The sequence below is a fragment of the Myotis myotis genome, unplaced genomic scaffold (assembly GCF_014108235.1).
Source record: "Myotis myotis isolate mMyoMyo1 unplaced genomic scaffold, mMyoMyo1.p scaffold_m19_p_1, whole genome shotgun sequence".
Taxonomy (NCBI): domain Eukaryota; kingdom Metazoa; phylum Chordata; class Mammalia; order Chiroptera; family Vespertilionidae; genus Myotis; species Myotis myotis.
This window is the reverse complement of record NW_023416313.1, coordinates 205,609,504-205,615,503: the sequence shown is the minus strand read 5'-3', so window position 1 is coordinate 205,615,503 and position 6,000 is coordinate 205,609,504. Positions and strand designations below refer to the sequence as shown.

At 53.1% G+C, this 6,000-nt stretch overlaps 1 long non-coding RNA gene across 2 annotated transcripts; it reads right to left on the bottom strand.

Moving 5' to 3' along the window:
• Window positions 1–3,620: 3,620 nt before the first annotated feature.
• LOC118658473 lies at window positions 3,621–5,926 on the bottom strand. Of its 2 annotated transcripts, none has more exons than XR_004968331.1 (2): window positions 5,548–5,926; window positions 3,621–5,213 (listed from the first exon to the last, which is right to left on the bottom strand). It is a non-coding gene; the product is annotated as an uncharacterized LOC118658473 (long non-coding RNA). The 2 variants fall into 2 exon arrangements; XR_004968332.1 differs by having other exon boundaries at window positions 5,552–5,925.
• Between the last annotated feature and the right edge of the window lie 74 nt (window positions 5,927–6,000).

Genomic DNA, 6,000 nt, shown 5'->3' with positions numbered 1-6,000 from the left:
ACAGAGAAGGTGAAGACGGACGCAGAGTTTGGAGTTAGGCTGCCACAAACCAAGGAACATCTGCGGCCACCAGAAACTGGGACCAGCCGGGAAGCTTTCTCCCCTACACCCTATGGAGAGAGTGTGGCCCTGCCCACACCTTGATTTCAACTTCTGGCCTCCAGAACAGTGACAGAGTAAATATCTGTTCTTTTAAGCCACCCTGTTTGTGGTACTTTGTTATGGCTGCCCTAAGAAGCTAATCTAGATATAAGAGACATTGTGAATTCTCCTTGCTCCCTCTTGACTCACGTCCTGGAGAAAGCTGGCTGCCATATCATGAGGCCACCCAAGCAGGTTTAAGGAGAGGTCCACAAAGCAAGGAACAGAGCGGGGCCTCCTGTCAACAGCTTGTCACCATGTGAATGAGCAGATCCCACAGCCCCAGTCGAGCCGTCAGATGACTGCGGCCCCCGTTGGCATTTGACTGCCACCTCCTGAGAAATCATGAGCCAGAGCATCTGGTTAAGCCATTGCCCAGTTCCTGACCCACAGAAACTGTGAGACAATAAATGTTTATTATTGTTCTAAGCTATTAAGTATGAAAGTAATGTGTTGTGTGGCAAGAAATTACTAATACCGATATCGGTGATATTGGGGGCTCAGTATAACCCAAAGCAGGAGGAGTTGCATTTTGTAATTCTCATATGGCTCTTAGAATGGTCAGGGGCCCCAGTGCCTTTCTCTCTGGGGACATTTCCAGCAGTGTGCTTCACAGCCATTGTAGTGAGGTGTCTTACTCATTCACCCAGCCATGAGCACCTTCCACCTGCCAGATGCTATTCATGGCTGGTGGCCATTATGGCTGTTCCTCGGCTAGTGACAGATATGAACAAGAAGGGCGACATTCATTTGCAGATGCAGGAGGAGGAGGGGCCGTAGAGACACCGAGAAGAGAAGCCTTCATCTGTGTGATCGTGAGGAGATGGGAAGAGAACCAAGTTCAAGGGTCCACATGAACCAAGCTCAAGGGTCCAAGTGGGAGGTGAAGCTAGAACTGGGATCCAGACCCTTTACTCTGGCCTTGGATTTTTGCTTCCTGAACTACATGAGGCTGGTTCATGGTACCAGGGTCTCTGCAGATCCCGGGAAGCATGGCCTTGAATCCTGCTGGGACACTGTCCTTTAGATAATAGTGTCTGTGTGGGAAAATGGAGGCTCAGAGTCCTGGGATCTTGTGTCTGCTTTGCCACCCTGACCAAGTCACACTTGCAGATCCTTTGAACAGCCAAGGACACATCAGCAGCTCCTTCTGAAACAGCACAAGCCGGTGGGTGAGAAGGTTGGCCCTCCCTCCATCGGAGTCCCAGCCCTTCTTAGCGGTGGTGCTTTTTAAAGAGGCTGGATCAGAATTTGTCACTCCCAAAGGTCAGTTTGGGGTAAGATAAGAATGCTGTCATTTCTGGAGGGCTTACTCAGCAGCAAATGTTGTCTCTAATCTTCACAGCACCCTCCAAGGCAAGGGGTTATGCACCATATCTGGCAATTCAGGAAGATGGGCTTAAGGACCAAACCCAAGGTCACAGCTAATGAGGCACAGAACTGGGGCTCTAACCTGGGCCTGTCAAACCCTATAGTCCCTCATGTCCACCTGCCTCTGGCTGTCACAGAGGGTGACCCAGGGCATTCAGTCTAGGGATTAAACCAGTGCCCCAGGAATTGAGACTTTCTCCAGGCTCAGGAATTACGGTGGGCGGGGTGGTGTGGGGAGACACTGGGGGCAGTGAGGTTGCCCAGAGTGGTGGTTAAAGAGAGAGGGTTGTGATGCCAGGTTGTGCAGGTTTGAAACCAGCTTCCCCTCATGCTCCCAGTCTCAGGTTCCTCATCTGAAAACTGCAGATGAGAGCAGGCACCTCATTTGGGTTGTTGGAAAGATGAAAGGAGATAATGCATGAAATTCATGGCAAGGATAGACGGTCAATTACATTTTATTAATATTATTATTGACATTATTCTTCCTCTATGACCATTAGACTCTTCTATCAGGTCAATATTTGTAATGGGACAACTTTAAATGAACCAGGTATATCGATGGAGACGGACGGACATTTGAGGCCGGAAGTTTGTTTCCTGTTTTTTGCAGGTTTTCTTTTCCAGCTTTAATACGGCTTCCCCTGCCAGGTGATGAGTGTGATTAACTGCAATGAGCTCTCCACATAAATGAGGAAAGTTGGCTGTCACTGTGGCTTCCATCCAGGCGGGTGCAGTTACCCATTGTGTCCACGAGATGTCGCTATTAATCACACTTCAACTACAGGCAGCCAACCCGAGATCCTCACGGCATGGAACTCATTACCAGACTTCCCCTCAGGAAGGAAACTCCCATTCAGCGAGGGCTGAGCCTCCTTCAACCTCACCCTTTGAAACTTTTCATGACGCCACAACACTGTGTAATAGGAGGAGGGTGTGGTGGTGAGGAGTGCCTCGCCTAGTGTCCCAGATTAGGCTCAGAGCTGGTAGAATACCAGCCTCTCCGGCCTCCCAGTTAGGTGCCCCAACCCCACATCTGTCCTGCATGTGTGTAAGAGGTTTGCTGGGGACTGGAACCTGGTTTCCAGGTCTCTAGGGGCGGCCAGTTCAGGGGATGTGATTTGAAGATGAGGGCTCAGGGCGACTCCCTGGAACCTTGGTACTGCCGGGTTGCAGGCCAGCTCTCCGGGCTCTCTGGGCTGCCTTTCTGATGACTGCTGTTTCCATGGCAGGAGAGCGACCTTCCTCCTTAACCTGGGAGGTGCTCCGAAAGCCAGCCCCCAGCGGAGAATGCTAGGTCCTAGTCCCTACTCCTGAGCAGGGGGGTCTCTATGGCCCTTGGGGAGCCTGGGCCGCGCCTAATGCAGGGGAGGAGAAGACGCTGCCAGTCCATACAGATTTCTCCATCCAGACTCAATTTTAGGGGCTTACTCTGATGTTAGATGAAGCACCAGAAATGCAAGAAGCTAAGGGCAAGGTACCTCCTGACCTCAGCTGCCCCACCCGCCTGTGCAAAGGAAGGGTGTTCTGGGAGGAGGGACGTGTCTGTAGAGTCCACTGTTTGGACATAGTAGAGGCTCAGGAAGCTCCGTTCCCATTTCCTTCCTCGTTTCCATGGAGCTTCTGGAAGGGGCCAGCCTAGCCCCATCCTGAGGCTCTGCTCTTTCTTCTCTGATGAGGAGGCGCTTCTGCGATTTCTTTCCCCTCGCTCTTCATTTTGCAACAATCATCTCTCAACCTTGGAGCCACTGACCTGGGCTCCAGTCCAGTGACCAGGAGGGCCTTGCCCCTGAGCTCCTCGGCCTCAGGGCAGGCGGCCTCAGCCTGCAGGAGCAAAGGATGCCTGGAAAGCTGGGCACGTCCTCCCACGAAAGGGCAGCCAGGGCCTCCCACCTGGTGCATTTGACAGAGGCAGGTCAGTGAGGAAGGGCCAAGGGTGCAGCCTTCACCTCTTGTTAGTCAGGCGAAGGCTTGCTGGAGTAGGTAGGAGCCCCCACCCACCACAAGACGTGCACATGGCAAGAGGGAAGGCCCAGGAATACAAAATTGTGATTTGGGGGGCGGGAGGGGGAGGGCTGCTGGGGGTAGGCACAAGGGCAGAGACAGGTACAATCAGTCTGGGATTGGTTTATTTTTATTCTTAAAATCATGAGAATAATCAATGTTCATTGAAAATAAATAGAAAACACAGCCAAGAGAAAATAAACAAAACTCATTGGTTAACATCTTGGCAAATATCCTTTTTCTATACTTAGATACATAGAAAATAATTTTGTCTCATTAATAAAATCTTTTCTTTCTGTCCTCAGCTTTAAAACATGGTTTCTTTTCTTCTCTTCTCTTCTCTTCTCTTCTCTTCTCTTCTCTTTTCTTTTCTTTTCTTTTCTTTTTTCTTTTCTTCTCACCAAGCAATGCACTAGGACATCTTTTCAGGCCAATGGATCAGTCTGTCGCTGTTATTGGCTCTGCCATGTTAGCTGGTGGTTGGGAATTTCCTGGTCTTTCTGCCTCCGTCTCCTCAGCAGCAAAAATGGTCTGGGCCCTGTGCGTGGCTTGGTGCCGAACGTCAGTCCTTGGGCAGCAGGGAGGCTGGAGACCCGAGGCACAAACAAGGCCACACCGTCCCAGCAGACCTCCTGGTGATGGTGATCCTGACCACGTGGGCCTCCAGCAGGGTACAGCGCCAGGGAACAGGGGTGATGGACAGAGGACAAAGCCACGGGGGGGGGGGGGGGGCGCAGTGCCCAAAGCCACACGGGGTTGGGGGCCCCCCCGCAGTGCCCAGAGGCTCGCCATCTTTGTGCCCCCCTGAGTGGGAGGAGCAGCTGGAGGCTGGAGCAGTGAGGTGGTGAGGATGGCTCTGTCCTTCGCCAGCTGGGACATTTGAACAAATGACCAAGCCTTGGATGATCATAAGCAGCTACTCGTCACATTGTTGTAAATGTAAGGATTAAATGAGAAAATGTGTAAGTGGTAAAACGTTCTACGTGCTAGCTGCCTTTCAATTATTATTATTAGTTTTGTTATTGTTGTTGCCATTCTCCAGGTGCTGCAGAAGGCTCCGTCCTTCCCCAATACCCACCCACCTTTCTTTCTTTTTTTAAAAAACATATTTTTATTAGTTTCCGAGAGAAAGGAGAGGGAGAGATAGAAACATCAATGATGAGAGAGAATCAGTAATCGGCTGCTTCCTGCATGCCCCACACTGGGGATCAAGCCTGTAACCCGGGCATGTGCCCTGACTGGAAATCAAACCCTGACCTCCTGGTTCATAGGTCGGATGCCCAACCACTGAGCTATGCTGGGTGAGCCACCCCTCTTTCTGCACTTCTTTTCTCTCACCTTCCCACTTCCACATTTCTCTTCCCTGCCCTCTCCCGGCTGGAGCCCAGGCATAGCAGCGACAGCAGGAGGAGGGAGTTGTGGCAGCCATGGCACCAGGCCACAGGAGGGCAGCAAGCCCCTCTGGAATGGGCCTACCTCCCTCTCCCAGCCTGCAGACCTGGGCAGCCTGGGGAAAAGAAACCAGCCCCGCCCTGGGCCCAGGCAGGGAGGTGCTGCCGGAGAGGGTCCGTGGGTCTCAGGCTGCGCTGCCTCCCTGCAAGCAGAGGGAGTGACTTACAAGAGTCCCCGGCAGGCAGGGAGGCCTGTCAGGTCTGGCTGGCCTGGAGCGGGGCTGAATCTGTAGGAGAGAGTTGGAGAATCTGGAGAAGAAGGGGAGGGACATGTAAGAGTCTCTTCTCTGCCAGGAACCCCTACCACACAGCCCCACGGACCAGATGAGGCAGCCCCACCCCGCCAGGGGGCAGCCCTGGGAAATTGGCCAGCTCAGCCTGGTCTTCAGGACAACCCAGAAGAGGGAATGAAGGGAAGCCAGTGGGAGCCAGGGTAGCACAGTGGTGAAGCCCATAAACCCTGGAGTCTGATTGGGACCTGGGTTCCAGTCCTGGCTCTGGCACTTACAGTTGTGTGACCTGGATCCAGCCACGTAACCCCTCTGAGCCCCCCTTTCCCACCTGTAAATCCCAGCGTACGTACCTACCTCGCAGAGAGTGTGAGAAGTAGCGCCCCATCCCTGGCAGCTGCAGTTATCTTTATCGTGATCAGTAGGTTGGCTTGGAGGGCGGGGAGACTGCTGGGGGTAGAAGATGAAGGCATGTTCCCCCAAGTTCATAGCCATGGCTGGGTTTTCTGTGCAAGGCCAGCTGTGGGCGGGGGTGGTTAGAGGGTGAGGCTTCTAAACCTGCTGCCTTTGAAACCAGGCCAAGGCCCCAGTCACCCTGGCAGTTAAGGAGCATGGATTTGTCCACACCAAGCCCCCCCACCCCACACACACACTGCCCTCGAGAGGCCCGCCTCTCCCAGGGGTGCGGGACCAGTGTCTTGAGCTGGATAATAAGGACTAAGAGGTGCCTGCACCCGTGTGTGCAGGGTGGGGCGGGGGGGGGGTGGTGTTGTACTCAGCTGGAGGAACCATTGGCCTGGGGAGTA